Source organism: Pan troglodytes, chromosome 21 (genome assembly GCF_028858775.2).
Source record: "Pan troglodytes isolate AG18354 chromosome 21, NHGRI_mPanTro3-v2.0_pri, whole genome shotgun sequence".
NCBI classification, from domain to species: domain Eukaryota; kingdom Metazoa; phylum Chordata; class Mammalia; order Primates; family Hominidae; genus Pan; species Pan troglodytes.
In genome coordinates, this window is record NC_072419.2 from 11,586,624 (window position 1) to 11,594,933 (window position 8,310).

Genomic DNA, 8,310 nt, shown 5'->3' on the forward strand with positions numbered 1-8,310 from the left:
GACTGAGGACACAGCAGTGCTTTCGGTCTGAAGCAGGGTGGAGAAGACCCTCAGAGTCACAAAGCCAAGAACTCTGAGATGAAATGATGGTCCAAAACGAAAAAGCTTATTCCAATTTAATTAAATGGAGCTGGGGGTATGTATATATTCACTTGAACAAAGGAAAGCCAGTGGGGGAAAAAAATGTGTGAGCGTTGAGGTGGTGGGTAGAAGATTCCTACAGGAACAAACAAGGGAATTGACAGAAAGAATCCAAGCTAGGGTGCATAAAGGCAAACACTGTAGCCAGGAATGAACCACAGGCAAACAAGGCAGGAGCAAGAGGAGACGGTCCTGCTCCCATTCAGCCTCAGCCTCCTCCCAGTGCACCCTTTACTCCACCCCAAAATTTTCTAAAATGCACATCTGAACAAGTCACTCCCCTTCTGGGAATCTCCCCGTGCCTTTCCAGACAAAGATTCAAGCCCCATAATACAGTATCAAAGGACCTCTCCACCTGACCCCCATCACATCCTCAGCATCCTTCCAACTGTCCTAACTCAGTTACCCTCTCCCAGTCACATGCCTCTCCCGCTCCACCCTTTGCTCACACTGATCCCTCGATCTGGAATGTCATTCCCAACTTCTGTAGCCTAACCCTACTTTCTATCCCAAGTCCCCAAAAGTCATCCTGGAACACAGCATGATTAGAGTCTAACTTCGAGCTTGGCAACTGACCGGCCTAGGGTCAAATCCTGACTCTACTTGGCAGCGCTAAGACCCTAGGCAAGGAGCTGCCCTCCTGCCACACCTCAGCATCCTCAGCTGTAGGATGAAAAGCGTTAATACCCAGCCCACAGGGCTGCAGAGACTGATCAATGTGAAAGAACACAGGAGTGCTGGGCAGAGCTCCCTGGCACTCAACTGACACTGGCTTCTCTGCCCTCTTCTATACTAACGAGAACTTAGAAACCCTGAGTTTCAGAAGAGAGCTGGGAATAGTGTTCTACAGTGGTTTAATGTAACAGAATTCAAGACTCAGGAATTAACTTACAGAAGTTACCCAAGACTTCATCAATAAATGAAGGACCAGAAGCCACCTTGCCCGCCAGTTGCTAGGACTAGCAATAATAACCTCAAGTGCCCAATACATAATCAATACCTATGGGCACCATCACTGTTTCCTTGGCCCTATCACATGGGGCTCTCTTGTCTTTCTAGGGTCCCTTCTATTGCTTGGAGAGGGTCCAACAGAGAAGTGCACCTTATCAAACTGCACTTCCATTCAACTTAGAAGATAGAGGGATTCATCTCTCTAAGAGTTACACACATAGATGGATGACCTCCACCAGGTGCTCAATGAGATGATGCCTTTGGGAAGGAAGCCTGAGCCATCAGCTGCTTTGAGCAAAACTCATGAGTGGGCAAAACTCATGAGTGGGCCAGGCACGGTGGCTCATGCCTGTAATCCCAGCACTTTGGGAGGCCAAGGTGGGCGGATCACGAGGTCAGGAGTTCGAGACCAGCCTGGCCAACATGGTGAAACACCATCTCTACTAAAAATACAAAAATTAGCCGGGTACAGTGGTATGCACCCATAACCCCAGCTACTTGGGAGGCTGAGGCAGGAGAATCCCTTGAACCCGGGAGGCGGAAGTTGCAATGAGCCGAGGTCACACCACTGCACTCCAGCCTAGGTGACAGAGCAAGATTCCATCTCAAAAAAAAAAAAAAAAAACTCATGAGTGAAGATTTTCCTGATCACTGACCAGAGAAAACCACTCTCCTTTAAGGATGGAATTTCCACAGAGGGCCTTAGAGACACCTAGATCTGAGGTCACGGACTTGGCTGAGGTCACCTGAGGTCAAAGTCGAAAACTGGGACAAAGGACAATGAGAAGCTCCCAAGATTTATATTTCCATTGAGGATGACCTTCCCCAAAAATCTCCACCCTTGCTTTTCTGCTGCATTTGGGTATGCTGGGTTGGCATCACAACTTAACATGGCCTAAACCAGCTCCTCCAGCATCTCAGTTAATGGCCTCTTTCTTTCTAGGTGCTAAGACCAGAACCTCGGAGTCCTCCTCAGTTTTCTTTCTGGTTCATCGGCAAATCTCAACCTCACCTTGAAATCCCACTAGTCTCCCCTCAGCCCTGCAGTCTGGCTGGTCTCCTTGCTGTCCTGCCTTCAATCTATCTCACACAGCAACGCCTACAGTGTGCTTGCTAAAAGCTAGATCAGTCCACCTCCCTTCTTTACTCCAAAACCCTCCAATGGCTTCTACCACCCTCAAGGTAAAATCTACCAGCCTTACAGTGGTCCGCATGGCCTTACGTGATCTGACCCCCACGGTTTCTCTGACCTCAAGACCAAATTCTCCCCTCCTCCTGCCTCAGGGCCTTTGCATCTGCTGTTTCCTCCCCTCAGAATGATCCTTCTCCCAGATCTCCACATGCCTCACTCCCTACACATCTTTAGTTAAAAATGACTCAAGCCCTCTGCTGTGAACTCAACTGTATCCCCCACGACCACCGAAAGAATTCATTATATTGAAGCCCTACCCCCATAATGTGGCTGTATTTAGAGACAGAGCCTTTAGGAGGTAACCAAGTTGAAATGAGTTCTTAAGGATGGGGCCCTGATCCAATAGGAAAACTTTATTTTTTTAAACAAAGTAGCTTTGTCACCCAGGCTGGTGTGCAGTGGCACAATCATGGCTCACTGCAGCCTCAACCTCTCGGGCTCAAGCAATCCTCCCACCTCAGCCTCCTGAGTAGCTGGGACTACAGGCACTACTACCACGTCCAGCGAATTTTTTATTTTATTTTATTTTATTTTGTAGAGACAGAGTCTTACTATGTTGCCTAGACTGGTCTCAAGTGATCCTCCTGCCTCAGCCTCCCGAAGTGCTGGGATTACAGGTGTGACCAACAGTGCTTGAACAGAAAGAGATAAATGGCACCAAGAAAAGGCCATGTGAGGACTCATCAAGAGGATGGCCACCTACAAGCCAGGAAGAAAGCCCTCACCAGAAACTAAAGAGGCCAGAACCTTGACCTTGGACTTCCCAGACTCCAGAATTATACGAAACAAATTTCCGTTGTTTAAGCCACCCACACTGTGCTATTCTTGTTATGGCAGCGTTAGCAGACTAATATACCTCCCTCCCTGTCTACCCTTCCAAAAATACCAACTCCCATCCCCACACTTAATCCCCCGAGCCTTGTCAGATTCCTCTTCACAGAAGCAGCTCTCATTGTCCACCTCCCTACAGTGTGGGCTCCATGTGGGCTGGGAATCTCCCTGCAGCATCCCAAGCACCAAGAATATTACCCAGCACAGATCAGGCACTCAAACAACGTAATAAATGTATGAAAGGCCTATGAAAGGTGCAAGCTGAAAGCAGACCTCAATTACAGGAGAGCCAAGAACCTAGAACCTGTGACAAAATAACACGTTCAAAATAGCAAAGCCACAGAGAAAATGAGAAGAACGGCATAGCGCACAAAGGGCTCGTTTCAACCTAGAGGCTGCAACGCACAGCTTAACCTGGAGGAGGATGGTTCCCTACAGAAAGAATAAAAGCAAGCCCAGAGAACAACTGGAGGAATAGCAGGGCATGAAAATGAATTAATGAGGTTACTGGGCACTGGGAACCAACAGACTGGTGTGTGAGAGTTTTATGGGCAAGGCCAGGAAACGGGTCAGGAAGGACTGTAAGATGTTTAAATTTAAAAAGCCTAAGAGGATTAAATATAAATACGTTTTTAAAAAGCTTCAATTTACATGTACAAAGCACCGTATAATTTCAAATCATTACTGTTGACCTTTTTTTTTTTTTTTTTTTAGGAGACAGTCTCACTCTGTCACCCAGGCTGGAGTGCAGTGGCACGATCTCGACTCACTGCAAACTCCACCTCCCAGGTTCAAGCGATTCTCCTGCCTCAGCCTCCTGCGTAGCCGGAAATACAGGCATGCGCCACCATGTCCAGCTAACTTTTGTATTTTTAGTAGAGACGAGGTTTCACCATGGTGGCCAGGCTGGTCTCGAACTCCTGAGCTCAAGCGACCTGCCCGCCTCAGCCTCCCAAAGTGCTGGGATTACAGGCGTGAGCCACCATGCCCAGCCCCGGCCTACTGCTTTTAATTACCTTAACCAAAATGGGAAAATTCCTCAAGCTACCAGTGGTACCAGAAAATAGGTCCTCAAATAGATTCCTGGTTTGTCTTTAGAGACACTGAAGAGGCCAACAATAGCCAATTCGGGATTTCAAACACCCCACAAACTAGACCTTAGGCTCTGTGAGGGCAAAAGACACAGTTTATTCAACAACGATCTGTTCAACAGAACCTGGTCACCAAGTGGATGGATGGATGGGCAGACACAGATGGACAGACTACTCAGTGGGTGGCTACATGTGCTTGCCTGCCCCGGGACACATGACTCACTTCTGCAATGCTACATAGACTAGAGTTTGCTCCATCAGTGAGATAGATAGTATGGCATGAAACCTAGCAAAACCATCTGCATTTTTCTAGCCAGGTACTGTTTTTTTTTAAGCTGGCTGCCACACTCAGCTATTTTTTTTTTTTTTTTTTTATAGAAACAGGAGTCTTGCTGTGTTGCCTAGGCTGGTCTTGAACTCTTGGCCTCAAACAATCCTCCCACCTCAGCCTCCCAAAGTGCTGGGATTACAGGTGTGAACCACAACACCCGGCCCAGGTACTTCAATAGGCATTTTTTAAACATGTCAACAGATGTTTAAACTTAATTGACTTAATTGACCGTGCCACAGTCAGAGAATACAACTGCCAGACAACCATCTAAAATACTGTCAACATAAAAAGTTCCTGAAATACCTATTGTCTTAAAAAATCACCCTCCACTCTAAGCAAAGAAACCAAAAGAGAAATGCCTTGGTATTAAAAGAAAGAAGCTGGTTGCCATTTCGGCAAAGGAAATAGCCTAGAAAGCAGATACCTCATGCTCAGGATGTCACATGGAACAGGCTGGACACACCTGCTGCCTCCCTTTAACTAGCAGGTGTGCCATGAGAGCTTACACTGGGCACACCCACTGGTGCCCAAAAGCTATTAAATTGGGGATGAATGAAAAGAGAACCGTAGTAATACGTTCATAAGTGACCCTGATAGAACTAACCATAACCCAGCACAGAATTCTGATTTTTTGAGCTGAAAAGGGCCCTTTATAAATCTCACCAGGTTCAAACACCTTCAGGGGAGGCAGGCAACGTCAGCTGCAACGGTGAAAAAGGCAGGTGTAGACAACCAGAAACGGTGAGGCCCAAACCCAACAGCATTCAAATACAAAAACATAAAATAAAAATGCTCCAGCCACCCCAATTCCAGCCTTTTGCTTCAGAGAGGACGAAGCCGGCTGAGGGAGGTCACATGGCCAATTAGTGACAGCTCAAACCAGACTGCCTCCGGACTCCCGGTCCCATGTCCTCGCACATCCCGGGGCCTTCTCTGCGCGCAGATGACCCAATTGTCAGCAGGGACTGCATCTTCCCCCGCCCGTCTCCCAGCACTGCAAGAATAGAAGTAGCACCTACTACAAACGCTGCAGACCCAGAAAGCCCTTATGGGTGACTTTCTTCCACCTGCAGTTGCCCTCATTTACCCTTTGCCCTGACAATCGATAATTTCCCATCAGTCACGCTTAAACCCCCAGCCTGCAGGCCGACAACCTATCAGCCACCTATCCGAGGGGGGGCATCTAGGACCAAACGAAGGAGAAAATCCTGCGCCTTAAAGTAGTCACACTCGAAATGTCATTTTTTCCCCCGAAAGGTGGCAAGGAGGGGGACTCGCGACCCCCGGGGAACAGGCCAGAAAGGCCCCGGAGTCGGAGGAGCTGCTTCTAAAATTACTTCGCGCAGTCTTTGTAGAAGGGAAGAAAGCAAGAATGTAAAAGGCACCCTCTTGCCGCCCCTCCTGATGTCCCTGAATTCCAGGGGGCGAGACGATGCCCGTGCGCACCACCTGGGGAGGGGCGAGGGAAGCGACCCCAGGACGCGCGGGCGCAGAGCCCGGGAGGAGGCGGCGGCAGCCAGTGGGGTTCTGGGGGAGCCCCATTTGCCTCCCCGCTGCGCGGCCTGAGGGCCCGAGCGCGCTGTGGCTCCCGTGGCGGGCAGGGGTGGGTACCCCGGGGGCCCGGCCCGGCCGGCAGAGCGGCAGGAGCTGAGGGCCGCCGGGCATCTTGGGCCCCGGGGCCAGGGTGGCCGGCGGGCGCGGGGTCCCGGGTGATGGGTCGGGGTGGGGGCGCGCAGGCCGCGCCGCGGGGCCGGTGGGTGACAGCGCGCGGGGGCCGTGCCAGGCCGGCCTCGTGGGCGCGGCGGGCACCTCGCGGCCCCGCCGGCAGGTGCGGCCCGCAGGCCGGGCAGGGGGCGCGGCGGCCCGGCTCTCACCTGGCTACAGCTCGCGTGGTTCCCGTCCTGCCGCCGCGCCTCGGCGCCGCAGTGCCCGCTGCCGCCGCCGCCTCCGGTCCCCGCGACAGCCGCCTGCAAAATGGCGCCGCGGAGGGGCGGGCCGGGGGCGGGGTGCAGCGGAGCCGCCCGCCCCCGCGCCGGTCTGGGGCCCACCTCCCTCCCCGCCCCCGACCCCTGCCCTCGGGCCTCCCCCCGGGGAGGGGCTGCTCCCTGGCACCCGGCAGCGCTCCCCGGAACATCCCGGGCCTCGCACCCAGCGGTCCCCTTCCCGTTCCTTTCATTTCCCTCCCCTGCGCAGAAAGATCGCCCCCCTTCGCGACCCTTCCCACCAGTCACACCTGTTCCTGGGGACCCACCTGGCAAGCAGAGCGCTGGTCCCTGAGTGTCCTGGTCCAGGTCCCCCCTTTTTACCCCGCCTGCCACCGAGCCCTGTCATTGCTCGAGCGTGATAATCAAGCAGTTTGTGGTGCATTGGGCTCAGTGGGTTGGATGTTTTAAAACAATTTCACCGCTTCTCCACTTAGGTAGCCAGGTTTTTTAACTTAACTGGAGAAGAAGTCCTTCTTACCTCATGCAGAGATCGTAATACAGACCAAGGCTTTTCAGACGTGAATTCCCTGGGGGTCGTGTTAGGCTAGGGGCGGGTTCACATTCAGTGGCTCTGGGGTGCAGCCCGAAAGTCTGCACTTCTAAATTGTCCCCAGGTGATGCCCCCGGGTGAGGTTCTTGGACCGCTAAGCAGAAAGGCCAAGTGTAAATCCCTGGCCCTCGGTCTTAGAGCTGGGCAGCCTCACTTTGAGGACTTCATTAAGATGCAGATGGCTGGGCCCCACCCCCAGAGTTGCTAAGGCTGGAGGTCTGGCGTGAGGCTCCAGAATCTGCATTTCTGGCAAGTTCCCAGGTGATGCTGATGCTACTGGTCTGGGGACCACACGTATTGAGCCACTGCTGAAATCTGAATACATTTTTTAAAATGTTCTAATAATTAGTACTTTCTTAACACCTTCCATCTTGAAACCATTGTCATGGTTGCTTTACTAACTGAATGATAATGTACTAGTTCCCGGGCAACTCTTGAGAAACAGAATTGTAGACGGTGTCTGTCTGACCTCACATGGAGAGAAATTGATTTTATAATCAGAATTATTTATGTGTTTTACACAGTTTTGGAAAGTGACATCACACATATTAATGCAGTTGGGGGAGCAGCAACTAAAGGAATTTTATGAAATAGGCAAGTGTGGTCTGTGTCTTGACAATAATGTGTCTTCCCATTTATTTATCTAATAACTGCATTTTTATTTGCTTATATTTAATTTTTTAGAGACAAGGTCTCACTCTGTCACCCAGGCTGGAGTGCAACGGCACAATTAAGGCTGCAGCATCAACCTTCCAGGCTCAAGGGATCCCCCAACCTTGGCCTCCTAAGTAGCTGGGATGACAGGACCACACCACCAGGTCCAGCTAAGCTTGGTTTTATGCGTCGCGGGCGCGCATCCTTAACCTTGACAAAATGAACCTTCTAAATTGACTGAGACCTGTCTCAGATATTTGAAGTTCACAATTCCTACTGGGATTCAGTAAGTAGGGAAAAGAAAGTGTTGGATTGCAAAATTCAATATACACTGGAATGTCGAATGTTTTGATCCCCGTTGAAGATGGAGAAAATAAAAAACAAAGATGCGGCCGGGCGCGGTGGCTCAAGCCTGTAATCCGAGCACTTTGGGAGGCCGAGGCGGGCGGATCACGAGGTCAGGAGATCGAGACCATCCTGGCAAACACAGTGAAACCCCGTCTCTACTAAAAATACAAAAAAATTAGCCGGGCGTGGTGGCGGGCGCCTGTAGTCCCAGCTACTCGGGAGGCTGAGGCAGGAGA

General features: G+C 51.1%; 1 protein-coding gene across 5 annotated transcripts in view; it reads right to left on the reverse strand.

Moving 5' to 3' along the window:
* SLC23A2 (solute carrier family 23 member 2) overlaps nt 1-6,527 on the reverse strand; it is a 149,974-nt gene extending 143,447 nt beyond the window's left edge. For 3 of the 5 annotated variants that reach the window (XM_063802999.1, XM_016937400.4, XM_016937403.4), the window contains exon 1: nt 6,412-6,516. The gene's annotated coding sequence lies outside the window, so the exon portion shown is untranslated. Of the gene's footprint in view, nt 1-6,411 lie in introns of all 5 variants that reach the window. The other 2 variants (XM_016937398.4, XM_016937397.4) reach the window with 1 other exon arrangement.
* Between the last annotated feature and the right edge of the window lie 1,783 nt (nt 6,528-8,310).